This window comes from Triturus cristatus, chromosome 2_1, assembly GCF_964204655.1.
Source record: "Triturus cristatus chromosome 2_1, aTriCri1.1, whole genome shotgun sequence".
NCBI classification, from domain to species: Eukaryota; Metazoa; Chordata; class Amphibia; order Caudata; family Salamandridae; genus Triturus; species Triturus cristatus.
Window position 1 is genome coordinate 694,415,435 of NC_140581.1, and position 17,461 is coordinate 694,432,895.

Consider the following 17,461-nt stretch of genomic DNA (forward strand, 5'->3'; position numbering starts at 1 on the left):
AAAGCACTCTTCGGCGAACCCCGTGTCTGCTGTAGGAGTACATATATATTAATAAAACGGTACTCTCTGGATTCAGGTATTTATCATTAAAGAAGAACACAGTGATTGTGCACTATTATTTGAGGTGGTTTCACGTATGCCCAAACCATATTGGATTTGCTAATAACAAATGCTTTGCTAAGCTCGTATAATAAATTGTGTCCTATTCATGTCCCTTGAATACAGTGGAACCCATACCAGCTATCTGCTACCCTTGTCATTGACTAGTGTTCGCAATGCGTCCTGGGATCAGCGGTCACCACTGCAGGCCTTCGGGTGAGCCGTACATATGGGCTCTCCTTTGTACAAAGGGCAGAAGACCTTGGCCTGAGCTGGAGGCTGGCTAATTGGAGAGAGCTGCTGGGGGTGGGAGGATCTCCCCTGACAGTGCGCCGCGGGAAAGCTCTGTCCCGAGAGGAGGAAGGGGCAGGCTGACTACAGAGCTTCCAACATGGAGTCTTTCAGACACGGGGGGCGAGGCAGCTTCCCTGCTCCAAGCCTTCTCTCTACTATGGCCTATAACTCAATAAATTCTTTCTGGAGTGATTAGCAGCAGAAGCCTTCCTGGCCAGGCCTGCTCCCAAGGGGTGAGCAGGGGATGTGGATAGGCAGTGAGTGCTTAGAAATAAAATGTCTTGCTGTAGCACATACCAGGCTTGAAGATTTTAACACAGAGATTGCAGGGCACCGGCAGAACACAGTAGGAAATCTATGCGATTTAAACTGTTAGCCTGTGAGCGACCTACTGGAAATACCAGCTGACCAGTTACAGATGGTTTTAAGTGGGTTGGGTGCTGGTCCATGCCACCAGAATCTGTTCTAACATGAAAGTGAAATCAAAAGTGACTTTCTCCAAAGTATTTGAGTAGCTGTTGTGAAAACCTGAACCAGTGAAAAACATCTCCACAGTTCCCACTGGTTCAACAGAAAAGACACGCCGGACGGCCCGAACCCCAGCAGCTGAACACTAAGAAACAAATAACAGAACTAAGAACCAAAGACTTTTAATGTCATTACTGCCCACAGCGTCATTATATACGTAAAAGAAGAGTTCCACGTTTGGAGACCCAGCATCCAGGACAAAAGAGAAACTGGTGGTGTCAGACATGCTGCAAAAAAATGGTCTTTGAAACCATAGACCTTTGTGTGAGAAAAACATCCAAAGAGGTAGCTTCTGCATGGCAATGCCATCATTAAACATGAGGATATTGGCAGATATGACCAAATAAAAAAGCGACATTATTCTTTAAGTTAGGCAATTCAATTTAGCAGTATGTCTGAGCGAGCAGCACACTATAGAAACGATATATCAGTTACATGTATGTGGGGATGTAGCACAGAAAGTAGCAACAGGGAGCATTTTTGTAGTTCCATGTTTATCCTTTGAGTGTTTGGAGCCTAAGGGATGGCATGAGACAGTCAGGATCGATCCAAGGTAATAGTAATTAGTACACGTATGTAGCGCACTGAAAGTGAAGACGAGTGCTGCTATTATCACAGCACTCGTCGTATCTATCTCATAAGTGGGAACGGCTGCGTCAGTCCTGCCGAGATTCCTAAGTGACTTTTGGGTTTACACAACTTCTAACAGGCTTGAAACTAGCAGGTGAAGAAAGCATAGGTTAAAATAAAATGCCCATGCTGAAGAACACTGTAAAAAAAAAAATGAAATGATGCGCATGTATCATGGCACATGCATTCATAGACATCAGGTTATTATGGCGGACCAGCATGACGATCTATATGCTTGCCAACACATGCATGCACATACGGCATGAGCAGTTTCATTTTCGTTTTTAATTTAGTGCTCCGAATGAAGGACATTCATCGTGAAAGGGTTAAAAAAAAAAAAAAAAAAAAATGTGTGCAAGCGCCTTACAAGGATCAACATGCCAGTAAACTGCAGTTGTTAGGCTCTCCACATAAAAACATAAAAGTACAATCGCGCTTTCACTTTAAGTGAAAGCGCGATGCGAAACTAAACATGGGGCTAGCGCGATGCGAAACTAAACATGCGGCTGCCTTTACCAAAGCTGAGTGAGAAGAAAAAAGTGCGTGGGGACAAATGAAGCAGAGAGTGTCACGCCGCCGGTAAAAGATCAAATCCCGGTGGGCGTGGCCAAAAGGAGACAAGGCGGCAACAAGGAGGGATTAAGAAGCCTCCTTTACAATGAGAAGCCTATGTTTTACATGCAACATGACGAGAACCAATTAGAAAGATGGGCGGGGCTTCAACTCTGCCTCGGAATCTGAATTGATTCCAAGAAGCTCTCGAATGCCGAGAGCAGCGCATGCGCTGCTTTCGACAGCCGAGACCTAAAAAGGTGGGGGGAATGGTTCTACAATAGGGGATGGATAATTTATTAAGTGCAACAGTGAAAAACCCCAAGAAGAAGTATCAGTGACGTACAATAATATCAGACAAATCCTTACAACAAATAATAATAGTATGAACAGCACTTTAAGCGGCACAATAAAGTAAAGATTCACACAATGTGTCTGGGTGTGACATATTTACACTCAAAATGTACATAGAAATACAATAGTACTCATGAGATTACTTACTTCAGAGTCCGTAACCCTCATATATGCAGTTCTTAACAGCAATACACAGTGCAGAATCAGATCACTACAGAGATAAGAGGTCCATAATGCTCAGTGTCAAGTCCATGTTTGACAATTCTATGTATATTTCTCCGAAGCAGGAAAACAAACCCACTCCTTTCCTGAAAAGAATTCATTTCATTTGAAATGGAGCTGCATATAGTAATCCATTTAAATTCAAATGTTTGTAGAATGAGCGAGAGGTCCCTTACTCTTGTGGGCCTCCTAGCTACTTCGAACACTTGTCATCAGCCGTATGCTGCTGGGCAATCTAAATAGGGCCGGCAGACCACAATGTTGGCGGGGAGGGAAAACCGTTCTCACAAATGCAACTGAATTCCCTCTCCGCCAACATATAAATCTAGGCCAAAATATTTACTACTTGTTCATTCCTGCTTGCCATTAGGCTTTACTGAGCAGACGATGCAGTTGCCCCATTGATTCTTTCCCTTGAGGGTTTCTTCTCACTCTTTCCTCATTACAAATATTTGTGCACTGAATGCCTTCATCCCCTTGAATCCCTCTGGGATGTAAATATGATTGTATAAGACTACAATAACAACAGCGCTCCCACATAGGTATTCCCAGGACAATCCAGCCAGTGTTTTGTTAAGTAACACAATACATGTTCATCCAATCTAGGAATCTACATTGCCCCACTCGGATAGGTGCCATGGCACATCTCTCCTATACACTACTTGAATATGCCATTAGGGTGGTGTTGGGGGGTGGAAGGGCGTACCTCCCCAGGGATCACAGTAGGTATGAGTGAAGGTCAGTATCCAAAAGCATATCTACCATTAAGCGTCAGTCTTAAAGGTCCTCTTGTGCGTTGTCATCAGTTTGTACCATAGTGAGCTGTATCTCTTCAACCAGTAACCATTCTCTTGAGTCCCAGAGCCATCGTGCAATGGGGGAACCACTTGGCTGCGTCTCGTGAATTATCATCTGCATTTTACAAAAATAACACCAAGTACACAAACAGATAACGCACTTTTCCACGTTTTTTCGTGGGGTGCAGGCGTAGTATACGTTTCAAGGAACATTCAACTCTCAGCCGGGGTATCACTACGAGACAATGAGTCACCTTTGTCGAGTAGTTGGCTAACATCGGGAGCAGGACCACAACTTATACAGTAGATGGTCTTCAACCTGTCTGTATCTAGGACAGTCCTCAGTCTGCATCAAGTAGATTTTATGGAGGGTGGGGTGCAAATAGGCCCCACGGAGGATTGGAGGATCTTAAACTGTTTGTATATGACTAGTTAACTTTGTTGAAACTCTTCCTCACACACTGGCTACGAACAAGGCGATGGACAACTCCACCCCTTGTTGACTGTTAATTTTTTTATTTTTTTTAACAGATTTTTATTGAGTTTCAGAAAACATACATTCAATCCTGCGGTCCTTGACCTGTTCAAGGGAGGAAGTCAGCATGCAGTGCAATAGATATCATGACAAGCTGATTACAAAATCTCATCCAACCCCCTACAGGGCACTCGTGGTACAGCTCAGTCCGTCTGCATGCTTGATCCAGTCCAATGATATGAAGCTACAAATAGAACCCCCGACCCCCTCCCTCCCCTCCCACGTCCGAAACACCCCCAACAGGAACCCCCCAACCCAACCACCACCCAAGTATGCCGCCAGTTACTTAGATATGCAGGAAGGCAAACAAGTCTCCCGTATCACCTATCAGTCTCCCTATCCCTCAGGCCAAGGTAGTGAGGGGATCAGAAACACACGGGGAAGCTTCGTAGCATGATTGCAGGGGTCCCAGCTCACACTAACCTCCTACAGGCGGGAAAAGTCCGTGCCACATCCCTCTCATCAAGGGTATCCTCATGTTCTATAGCCGGATGCTTGGCCAGTTCCAGGAGTGCCGCCCAGGCCATCTTGTTGACTGTTAATATATGAACATGCTCTCTAAATTCCCAGGATTAACTTGTGTCTAGGCATGGTTAATGGGAATGAATTTCTCAATTTCTGTTACAAATGGAGTTACAGGAGAAATATAAAATAACACATTGTTGACTTTGCTTTGTTTTACTTTTTCTGCTGAAAATCTAATAAAGAAATATGATAAAAAAGAAAGATGATGCTCTTCTCCAATATTGCAGGAAGCTTATATGCTGTATCTACAGTTTCTGTTTACATGTTCAAGCGGTCCTACCTGAGTGTTTGTCTGAAGCCTGCCATTCCCTCCAGCCCAGGGACTGAATCTGTGTCAGGATGAATGGAAAAAGTCAGCTTTATGACCTCACTGGAGAGGTTATACACATCTGTTACGTGTCATGGAATGGAGGCGTTTGTCCACTTCTAGTTCAAACGTGCTGCCCCCTAGGATTCGTACATTCTGATGCACATCTGTGGATCTGGTTCAACCCCCGGGCAGAGGCTCCCTGTCGGAGCTGCTCCTGTTGCTGCCCAACAACCTTGCGGTGGGTCAGCTCTCCAGTGCCCACCCCCCTCATATGCACCCCAACAGCCGTGCAATGATGCAACCATCACCCCACATCGTTACCACCTTCACGTGAAGCAAGTGTTCATCCCTTGGAAAGTGGATCCCCATGTGCGTCTGCCACATAATCTTTGCCACTGGCCTCAGCCTCTTGCTCTTGGTGGAATACTTTTATTGTTGTGGAATGGGGAGTTATCAAGAAACCCAACAATACATCACCTCTACTTTAGCTGCCACTCTGTGTGAAAACAACCCCTACTTGCTGTTGCTTGTGAAATACTGATAGACTAATAATATTTCTTCATGCTGGATCTGCATGCACTTGTTTGCCAATGCTGTAAGGGTCTGTCTTTAATTGGAGTACCCCCCGGCAAAAAAGGTATTTGCCTGATCTGTCCACCGATGGGTGCCAACTCCCAGAATGTGCCAGCCCTTCTCCTGAGTCTTTTCAGGGGCTTGGATAGTATAATAATCCCATTGGTCTCTATAAGACTGGCATTACTTGTCTAGCTTATTCTGTAAGAAGGCAAATCTCTGTAGGTAGAAACCCCTCTAACTGGTGTTGTAGAGACCATACATCACGCATCAGCCCCCTATGAACACAGTCTCCTTACTGGCATGGTGTTTTCCAAAAGCTGACATTTAAGAGACTATGTACATTTAATTTGTGGTAAGATAGCCTATCCCTAGTTGTCTCGTGAGTAGTTTGGGTTCTGTTATCCTTGCTAAATATTCCTACTAATAGACAGACTGACATTCACCCTCTCCAGCAGTGGCCGGGACACAATAAGGACTCTGAAACGAAAAGGTTCTTCTCCATTCTGTTTCTCAAGTATGGTGTAAGACAGGCCATCTGAGAGACTAGGCATAATGCTCAGATGCTGGAAGAAGTAGCCAATGTCATCGCCTTTATCGAGGTTTGATATCAGAAGGCCATGCCCTTACACAATGGAATGGCTGTAGGTAATATTCTTGCTGTCAAAAGGGGCATCTGTGCAACAGTATGGTGTGCATGTTGCAAATATCGTCCCACCACCTCCCTTAATATCCACAAATATGAATGATAGTGTTCAGACATTACAGGACATTAAAGAAGGCCTTGAAGTCAACTTGAGTGGCGCCTGGCCTTGTTTGTCTGGGATATTAGGGAAATTACGTTTTTTAAATTTGTAACTGAACTTATTCTTATTATAATACTAATATACGTTCTGATTAAACAGAGTACATGCATTTGTTAATATTGATGTACACAATGATACATGTGTTCATAAAAACGAAATAGAATCACTGTTGAAATTACCCGAGATGACCTCTCTATTAACTCAGACTCAGCAATACATGGTCAGGCAGGTCATGCGATCTAAGCCTGAGGCAGCTGTTGATCGATCAGAGGTGGGGTGGCACGTAACTAGCAGAACAAACGCACAAACAAGAAAAACACATTTAAGTCCCACAGATAAGCAGTGGCACCACAATGGTCCAGGGAGATTGGCCCCAATAAAACGCACATGGCCAAAGTGTTGAGTGTTCCCAAAACATCATAAAGTTAGATGCCACATGAAGTTATAAACACTCAGCCAATCACGCGCTCCCCATGCCGGACATCTGGACAAATTACCCACTGGCCTTCATAGTGTCCATGCAAGGTCGAGAACCACCTGCATTTGTCATCAGGTGGTATTAATTTATGGCTCCATGACAGGGCCCACATTCCTCTCCTTAAACAGGATCTGTGAATTGTTTAATGATTCTCCAAGAAATGTACATAAGGTCACTCAAAACGTTTGTACTTTGAGTCAGTCCTCAGACCCGTTTCTGTGTGCCGTACTCTTGGTCGCAGTGTTTAATTACACCAACTCTTCCTGTTTTGCCAAATGCCTCGTCTTTGTTTGTCAAGGTAAATTGATATTAGGGCAACATATTATTCAACATCTTTGCAGTAATAAAGGCTTTGCCCATGCTTACCCGCCTGATACCATTGAGGATGATGTTGGAAATGACAATAAAGAATTAAAAACTGTTATTATTGGACTGCATGCTATTGAATTGTTGTAGGGAGTTTCACCTTCCAAAGTAAAAGGAGGATTGGAAAAACGAAGCTCCATATATATGCTTTAATAATTGTTAATACACTGTGACAACATGAGTCCACATGTGCCTTAAACAATGCCAGTACATTGTTTATTAATCAAATGGGATTTTGTTTGCATACCTGCTTCAAGCTCAATAAAGCCTTAGCACTATTACCCATTTAAACGTATTTTAAAGAAAGAACCATTTTGTTACCCTTTATTTTACATAGTACATTTTAGCTCAACCGTCCTACTAAGGGTGGCCTCATTCTGAAGTTGGAACAACAAAGCCCGGATTGCAGAAAGTAGAAGAGTCATTCTTTCACTCAAACATCTTGTAAAGGTCTTCAAAGCCAAGTTCTTCGCACAATGTTCCCATGAGATGAGCCCATGCTCATTAGTGCTTTTATGTAGGTTTTTGTCTGTCATGTTCCTGCTTCCAATAACTTGCATTGAGAAAGCGAGTATAAATATAGGACCCAAGTGTATAGATTTTAGCATCACATGCTCCAACTGATCAGGGGGGCGAAGATCTGCCCCAATGATTTGATGCTTCTTTTGATGCTTCAGGTTAGACTTCCATGCTCTACCTCAAGTGTTTATTCTCTTTTACAATTCAATCACTGCACTATTAGAAAGCAGGCTCTCGTCAACCAAATGATCCATTACTGTAAGATTCAGGGAACACAGCTGAATGATATGATGCAGCATGGTTTGACCACAGCTTAAAGTGATGGAGTTACTCTAGACAGCTTGCCCTTTCGTTTTATGAACATTAGATAATCCCTAAGAAGCTGACTGTGAATGTGTCTGTGAATAAAATCAGACCAAAGCTAGGTGTACGCTGTAAAAATAAACTGAGCTGACCGGATCTACATCTTTAGCAAACATATATTGTTTGTAAACATCACAAAGAGGTTTGAGTAGTAATTGATTAGGAGGTCACATATGTCCTGATGATGGCCCTGAAAGGCACCATGGAGTGGCCTTTCTATGGCCAACATCTCTGTAGATTGTCATTTGGACTTTCATTTCCGTTTGTTATGTCTTCAGGTTGTATTTTCAGGATTTAGATAGGATTTTTTGTATACACTGAAGGAACTTCATTGTGATTTTGAAACTATTGTGAAAATATTGTTTGTGATTCCCTCCTTATTGCCTATGTATCTTGGTGGAACAATTTGTGCTGCACATACATAATTGGGATTTTTAGCGAGTTTGAGTGTATTAAAGTAATAATAAAATATTTATATATATTTTTTAAACCCGTGATTGATTTGATCTATTAGAATTATTCTTTCATGTATGTATCATGAATTGTACTTTAAGACCTGATGCACTTTTTTGTATTAATTCTCTCACAGCTGTTTATGTCTTGTCTCGCTCACTTATTAATGGTTTTACGATGCACCAGGACATCTTACTTTGTACACGTTATGCCCTGCGCTACTAATGGTGCTTTCCTCTGAATTGGTACGTGTTGCATTTAAAATCAATAAAAACTAGTTTTAAAAATATTTATGTATCAATATTTGATGTTGTATATCTAAAAACTGCTTCAAAAGGGTAACAATTATAGCTTCCATGAATGTCAGTGATAAATTGCAACTTTAAAGCACCTCTGCGAACATATCAAGTATGTATGGTGTTGATGTCTCAATGTCCTCCTGTTAAAAGGTGGTTCTGACACTCTGAGCCGCCTGGATTTTTGAGCACCTATTTGTTGAACTTTTACTGTGGGAGAGTCTCATAAGTTGGGACTCACCCCCAGTGAACTCATGATGAAAGAGACTGCGTGTGGATTTTACTGGTGTCCCCCTAGCTTGACTAGGCCTACGGGGAAGTAGAGTCCATGGGCTAGTGTCACTTTCCAGACACGCACTAAAGTCCACTGTAACGGTTGTGAGAAAAAGTATTCTGCAGAGTCCAAAGTCCTATTTGTACTGCTTTTAGGTCATCCAGAAATGTCATATTTCTCTGAGTCAGCCATAACCAGGGCCTGGCTGGGGGCTGACCTCAGCAGGCTGGATTGATTACCTTTCTTCCAAGAGCTAAGGTCTCCTCTCCCAGGAAGAGAAGATGGGTGGAGCTACAGGCGCATCCATCAGCAGTAGTCACTGGGTGCCAGGCACCAGGCTGCACAAGGGAGAAGGCAGCACTGGGGGGAAGGTGCTTTTTCAGAGACCATGGGGCAGGAGACCCAGGACGGCGCCATCTTGAACCAACCCAGAGGCCTGGGCAGGAAGGAGGGAGCAGGGACAGAGAACTGATGTGTCGCTGTGTGATAGGGCAAACAGACTCTTCCTGCCGCCCAATTCTTTAAAAGTGTTTGCACAGGAAGAGAAGCTCTCGCTGGGGTGTGGTCTGCTGAGGCAGAAGGTGCTGGAGCCGAGCGTAATGGGCAGTTGGAAGGAGGAACCCCCTGACTGACCCAGGATCATGAACAGCGCCAGGAGAAGAGACCAGGACCAGTGCGCAGAAGCGGGGGCCTCTGCGCAGGGAGAAGAGAGGCCCAGGAGGAGAGCCAGGCGAAAGGCTGGCGCAGGGAGCCAGTGAAGACAGCTCCCTGCTGAATCCACCCTCGTGTGACCAGGAGGGTGAAGGAAAGTGCTCCCAGTGGCTGGGGTGCGCCACCAGGAGCAAGAAGAGGCCGAGCTCACCAAAATTGGCCTCCCGGGGGCAGAGATACGGCCCCCAGAAGGTAGGCGACCTCTGGAACGAGCGCGTGGGGCTCCGCCGCCGGTCCATGATGTGCCCCCAGGGTGGGTCAGGTCTCGGGGGCTGCCCCCAAGTCACCCCGTGAAGATGTGCCGTAGGAGGGGCCCGTGTGAGGAAGGAGGCGGGGGAGCGCCGGGCGAGCCCCCTCCCCCGGCGAAAATGTGCCCTGGACCCCATTCCCAGGCCCCGAAGAAGAAGAGGCGAAGGCGGGGAGCGCTGTCGCAACATCCCCCCCCCCCCCCGCGAAGAGGTCTCGGGGGGGCCTGGGGCCCCATTTCTGGGTCCAGTGAAGATGACCCCAAGGTGGGTGCCAGGAGCCCACCCTGGCCCCTCCGACGTTGGATGGAGGGCAGTGCCGTCGCGCCCCCCTCGGAGTTGTTCGGGGGCCTGGGACGCCAACCTGAGCCCCGGTGTCAGGAGAAAGGGGGGGTGGGGGGAGTGCCGCCGCACTCCCCCACTGCAGCCGGAGGAAGGCGGGGGAGTGACGTCGCACTCCCTCGAGGTTCTGACGACATGTCAGAAGCTTTGTACGGGCAGACCAGAAGAGATGCAGCACGCGAGGGTGCTGGCCGGGCGGGGAGCCGGCAGGGGCAGCTGGGGGTGGGCACCCTAGGCTGCCCTCCAACATGAGGGCCCGCAGGGGTCCCGGGTGGGACCGGGACACCGAGAGGACACTGTGGGGAGCCCAGGTGGGACCGGGCTCCCGAGGAAGAGCAAGAGAGGAGAAAGGGGCCTGGGTGGAACCGGGACCCCGAAAATGCATAGATCGGGTGGGGGTGGGCTTCTCGAGCCGTAAGACTCTCCTGGGGGTCCGGGTGGGACTGGACCCTCTAACGGCAGGCAGACGGGGCCGGAGTCCCACATTGCAGCTCTCCACGGAGCAAGGGGGAAGCCGCTGCGCTAATATGCGGGAGCGCCCATAATGCCTTGTAGGCCCGGATCGGCCTGCAAGGAAAAGTCAGCGTTTTCTTTGCTTGTGGTGGCCCCAGGAGAACGGGGTCACCACCACACGTGTGCACAGGTGCAGGGGAAGCTGCAGGAGCAACGCAGTCTCCACCAGCACAAAAATGGAAGTCCCCCTAAGTCTCAGGGGGATTTAAGAAGAAAAACCCGTCAAGTGCTCAGCCCGCATTTAAACACCTTCTGAGATGGAACTATTTTTCTACAGCTGGGGGTGTTTTGAGAAGTGCACCAAGGGATGAAGAACTGAGTTGGGGATGTCTGGTGAAGTGCATTCCCTTGAGGTGAAGAGGTGTAATTGCACCCATATTGCATTTACTAATGCTATTTCTTTCAGAGGGACTGAAGGTCACATGTGTAATGTGAAGTACCGGTGTAAGGCAATGTCATAAGCAAAGTGTGGTTATGTTGCCAGATTTTCCTGCTAGGGTGCCTAGCTGTATATGCGTAATCCTGTGATTTCATTTGTGATGCCTTTATGGGCTGTAACTGCAATGCATTCTAGTGATCCACAAATGTGATGAGTACTGTCATTCTAAAGTGATGCTTAAACATGTATTCTTGCTGCTGCGCTTAGGTGAAGACCCCAGACTGCTAGCCCTTAAGATATAGAGATGTATACTTCATGGTCAGTAGGAAATGCTCTGTCAGGGTTATGTGTCACGAAGGCAGGGTTACCCATTTTTAAGGTTTGTTGAGATAATGGGGCGAGTCGCCACTGGGATGGTGCCAGTGCACAGGGTCCTCACTCCAGATTATGTTCAACTAACTGCATTGGAGGCAAGATGATGTGCATACATGGGAGTGGTGGTACTAGACCCCAACTCCCCTGCAGGAGGGGAGGCGATGTTATGCAATGTCACAAAGTAATTTCAACAGCTTATGTATATTTGTAAATTGGTGAATAGTATTGAGTAGTGTGTGTGTTTAATAAATGTACTCTTACTTTTATAAAGCAAAGTACAGACTGGACAATCAATTATTGAGTGTTATCTCTGCGCACCTGCAAATGGCGATTATTAGCCCACACCACCTCCTTTGAGTAAGCCTCAGACTGCTCTGCAACGCTACCCTCTGAGAGTCAGGCGCTACAATTAGGTGTTTGGTTCCCAGTGAAGGACAAATGGAGTCATGTTATTTGTGCAGGCCTCACAGATACTGCCTCGTTTTCCAACACCTCCTTATAAAATTCAGCCATCAGTCCCTCAGCACAAGAGACCCACCCATTAGGGAAATCGCTCACGGCTTTCTTGAGGTTTTCTATCTTGATAGGAGATTACAATATTTCTCTGTCCAAGTCATCCAAATGCACTAGAGTTATAATTTCAAGCTACTGCAAGTCCTAAAATTCAGAGTAGGAAAACTGGGTCATGTACTTGTAACAACTTCTAAAGCTGTGGAGAATGCTAGGGGAATCCTAACATGCACCTTTTTCTTCATCATCTCTCCTGCCGGCCATTCCGGATGCAAAATTCTAGCCAGGGTCTTACCCAGTCACTTCCCCTCTCCATATGTCCTAGCCACTGCATATTTACAAAGATATTTAATTTCATGCTCAGCCATGTCAATGATTTCACCTATGTTATTATGCAAAGCCTCTAGTAAACTGGCCTTTCTGAAAACAGCACGCTGTAGCTCCAGCTCCTGGATATCTCCCTTCAGTTTTTTCAAAATGCCCTTTACTCCAGGGTGCTTAGAAAGGTAAAAGTACCAAATTTAGATCTTGAATGCTTAATTTATTCAATAATGGCAGCCCTTGATGTCTCTTCCCCGCTTCCTCTACGCCCTCCAGAACACCTTGGACTGGGTACCGGCCAAATACTTTCGGGAGGTCGAAGGCCTCCAACGGACGTTGCTGTGGGATGGGCGGCCGCGAATAGCTATTTCAAAGTTGACGCTCCCATGGTACGATGGGGGCATCGCGCTCCCAGACATCCGACGGTACTACTGGGCCACGCAGCTGAGCGCGATCAATCATGGGTTTTATGGCCCTGCCCTCAGCCCTGGGTATGCCATGGATAGGTGGCTGCTGCGTGGCGGCAACTACTACAGGGCGTTGTATTCGCGGTCCTTAGACTCGTCCCTTACGGGGCCCACAGGTGTGGCGGTGCGTGTATGGAAGATGGCGACTGATTCGTTGGGCTGGAAGGATAGGCTCACCCTCGCTACCCCATTGTTTGAATCGGAAAGATTGGGAAGACTCTGGCATACGAAGGGCTTTGATAAGTGGGACCTGATAGGTATATCCAAGGTGGGAGATGTGCTGCATAAGGGGAGGGTGAAGTCCTTCGAGGAGTTGCAGACTGAGTATGAGCTAGGGCCCTCAGAGTATTTCAGGTATATCCAGCTGCGTCACGCCCTCCGATCAGTCCTCGTGGAGGGTGAAAAGGTGCCGGAGTCCTCTCCCCTTGAGGACCGAGTCCTTGATGGTCATATGCCCGAGAGCACGATCTCGCTTATATATAAGAAGTTGATTAACGTCCGGGCAGACATGCTTTTGGGGCTGAGAGAACAGTGGACTAGGGATGGCCTTGAGTTGGATAATGAGGACTGGCAGTCAGCGGTTTCTTCTCCTAAGGAGGTTGCGATCCCGTCGCGTCTGAGGCTGGTGCAGCTTAAAATACTGCACCGGGTGTATGTGACGGGGCCAAGGCTGGTCCACATGGGATTCTCGGAGGACGGCCTGTGCAGAAGGGGATGTGGTATGGTGGGTACTTTCCTGCACATCATTTGGGAATGTAGTGCCATTGTGGAGTTCTGGAGGAGAGTCCATGCAGTTATGGGGGAGGTGACGGGCACTGCGGTACAGCCGGAGGCGCGGTGTTGCCTCCTGAACGTCTGGGGGCCCACTGACCTCGATGAGGCGCAGACCCAATGGGTGACTCTGGGTAACATGGTAGCTAAAAGGGATATCGCGCGATTGTGGGGCTCCTCGGGACCCCCTACACTGACCGCGTGGAAGGAGAACATGGACTGGAGCATGTTTAGGGAGAAGACGGTCTACTGCTCCAGAGGTCGCCCCCGGAAGTGGCATGCCATCTGGGGGCGGTGGAACCAATACAGGGGGGGAATATGTCTTGCCCCGGACCTGGAACCTCCCGAGGAACAGCTTTCCCCCTGACCTACTTTCCAGCACAGTTAGGTTTTAGGAACCGTCTTGGGCCTCTGCTGTCCCCCTTCTTCCTCCGTACACAGTCTTGTAACTAGTAGATGAGTGGGGTCCGGCCTCCCCTGGGGGCTTTCGCCATGGGCTTTCAATGTCCTTGCCTTGCTGGGGTTTGTTGTGAGTTTTTCTGTGTTTACTTAAAATTGGACCTTTGCATTACTCTTTGAACTGTATTGGGGACACATCACTGTATCTAACTCTCAATGCTGCCGAACCTTCGGGCTGTCGGCTGAATAGCTGTGTCCTGAATTTTGAAATAAAGGTTTTCAAAAAATAAATAAATAAATAAATAAATAAATAATGGCAGCCCTCATCTCTAATTTAAACCCTGTGTCAAGAAGGGCCATAGATGTGAAGTACCACCCTCAAGTTTAGTAACATGAGATTGAATCCCAACACTAAAGGGGAGTGGTCTGGTAGTGTGTGTGTGGTATTTGTGTACAGCTGTTTGCCAATCTGCTTACATCATGTTTAGGCTGTCCGGTTTTAGGTTTAAACCTAAAATAACTGATAAAAACCCACCAGAAAGGAAATAGCCCTCACCAGTGTAAACATATAAACACTGAAAAAACCCTGCACAACCACAAACTAAATGCCATTCAAAGAAAGGAAAAGGAGAGTGAAAGAGTCATTTTTATTTCTTCCTGAATTGGCCAATACAATGTAACTTTGTTTTATAAGGTAGCAGTAAGAAAGACTGAGCTAACATTATTCTGCTTGAGTATTGTTGTTTAGGGATGTCACTAAAATATTGTTTCTTCATGCTTTTTTCAGTGTTGTGGTCTTTGGTCTAAAGATACAGGGGTCAGAAGCATGTTTTAGGTGTTTGTTTATTTTATAAGCTGTAGAGAATCAGGAAATATCTACATTATATTTGATTTTGTTTGGCTACATTTGAGTCTTTCACTGATAGGAAAAAATTAGGTTTCATAAGAATCTTTCCTAATATGTACCATCACATTTACTCACAGAGAATGAGTAAAAACCCTTGATACATCAGCCCCCTTTTCTAGTGAGTCAGTATTGATAGTAGGTGAATTGCTAAACACCCCAGGCTTTAAACATTCAATGCAAGGTATAGTGACAGGTATATGTGAAAAGAGTGCAGTCACAAAGCATCTGGGATACTGGTGAAAACATGACACCAGACTTTTGGAAAACATGGAATGCAGTGTCACTTGGAATGCTGCTGCAAAAAGTTCTTGCCAAGTTCAACAAAGATTGAAGTGGTATTGTTTGTATTTACAGTGATTCAGCTACGTATATGAAAAAGTTGTGTGATGACCTGTCAAATTTGATACCTGAGCTGAAGTGCCTCCCTGTAAGAGATCCTTGCCACCTGTTAGATGGCAATCTGAAAGCATCTTTACAATCTTCAGAGTTAATGAAGAATGCTATTGACTTTTTAGTCCATTCTGTTGCACTGTTTTGTTATGCTTTGGGAACTAAAACACAAATATTTTTCATGTTGTGCTTTGTGTGGCATCAAAGAAAGAGTCATTTCCAACTGTGTCACTTAGCTGTTGGTTCCGAGTCCTAGAGGCCATGAATGCTATATTATCCATGTGGCAACCGTGTACAGAACTTTTGCTGAGTGATGATGCAAACGGCAATAAATGTGAGGATCTTTGGTCACATATTGATGGTGATTTGAAAAAAAAGCACACTCTACTGCATTCTTAGATTTTTACAGGAAAGCATAACTACTGTAGTGGATATTTATTCAAAAAACAGTAGAGTCTGAAAACACCCTTGTCTGCCAAGTGTTCAGCATAATTTGTGTAGATGTGTGAAACAGCTCCTTGAGAGTAAGCTGGTTTACACTTTTAGTGACTTTGGCACTGCAGCATGTTCCATGTTAGAGTGCTTGTCACTTGGTAAGCAAAGAAATGTTGAGGAGCAATTCAGGAACTTTTATTTGACAATGTATGAGAAATAGCCCTTCACCAACCATGGCATTTGAAGTCAATGAAGCCTCACTGTGGTACTCTGCACAAGATATAGATCCCTTTCGTAAAGGGACATTTTCTCAAGAGTTTCAAAAGTGCTGCCTCATTTTTGACCGCTTTAAGAACTCTGAGGTCAATATGCGCCCAGTTCAACGCATATGTTGCAGAACCTGCCCAGAGAATCACAATCTTCAGGTGCACCAGTATTGGCATGGAAAGGTATGACAGTGGCCAGAGTTAGCAAATTGTGTACTGGCTATTTTGGCGTTGCCTGTCTCAAGTGCCAATGTTGAGAGGGCCTTTTCACAGATAAATGTTTACATGAGAAGGAAAGAGCTAGCGTGCATGACCAAAGCCTCACTGAAGAAGTATTGTATGGTGTACCACGATAAGTTTGATTTGTAAAAATGCATTTGGACCTCAAATACACTGTTTATATACCATCCACTATCAGTGCACAAAGCAAGCAATAATAAAAGCAAAAGGTTTCATAAACACCAGAAAAACACTGTTTCTGTTGTTTTTAATGGCGCAAAAATGTGTAACCACTGATTACCACTGTTTTTTTAAGGTATTGAAATCACTGGAAAACACTGAAAAAACCCCACCAGAATTTACCAGAAATAGAAACTGAAAACAGGAAAGCCTAATCATGTTACTGACCAGTATCATATCTATGAGTGCATGCTATACACTACTGAGTAAAAGGTGCAGCTGGATATTGTGGTGGACTCATTCTCCAGACATCCACCTGATTACTATCATTATTATTTGGTGAATTATATTTGCTGAGATGGATAACACAAAAAGTGATGTCCTGGGCATGTCTAGTTCAGTTTCCAGAATCAAGTGAAAGCCACACCACCAAATGGTGGAGCAATACTCCAAGTCCTGGTGTATCATGAATAGATAAGTGTAGAATTGAAGGGTTTCAATGTCTGGGGCATAGACATTGATGAAAAATGAAGTGTTGCCTCTTGTTAACTCTAAGGTAGAATGGGAGACCCCTTATTTCTTTATACATTTCCTCTTGTTATGGAGTAGCTTCACCAGTGGTCATAGAGAGGTATACTGTGTGCCACCAAGAAAAAGAAAAAAGTGTGGCAAATTCTCTACCGGGAAGTTACATATCTGCAGGTCCAGTTCTGAAAAACCATTTCGCCTGTTGGCTGCTTTCCAAAATTCTCCTGTTTCTAAACGTTTTCCAACCTCTCTGATACCAGATTGTCGGAGAATGTTCCTGTTCTTTATTCAGGCATGACGATCGAGCAATCAGTCAGTCACTGTCGGAAGTCACCAAGTAAATGTACAAACCTGCATTTGCTGCAAGGCCCACTGTTTACTAATCCTCCTGGTCAGCCTCCTGGTCAGCCATGATAACTCAGAACTGACACACTTGAGAATTTGATACCGAGGAAAAACAAGGAAAATGAGAGAGTATTTGGCTTGTTCCTTATGGAGATGAAATGTAGGGTCAACAGTACTCAAAGAA

At 45.5% G+C, this 17,461-nt stretch overlaps 1 protein-coding gene across 8 annotated transcripts in view; it reads right to left on the reverse strand.

Moving 5' to 3' along the window:
* YTHDC2 (YTH N6-methyladenosine RNA binding protein C2) overlaps window positions 1–17,461 on the reverse strand; it is a 1,174,422-nt gene that overhangs the window by 894,022 nt on the left and 262,939 nt on the right. The window lies entirely within an intron of this gene.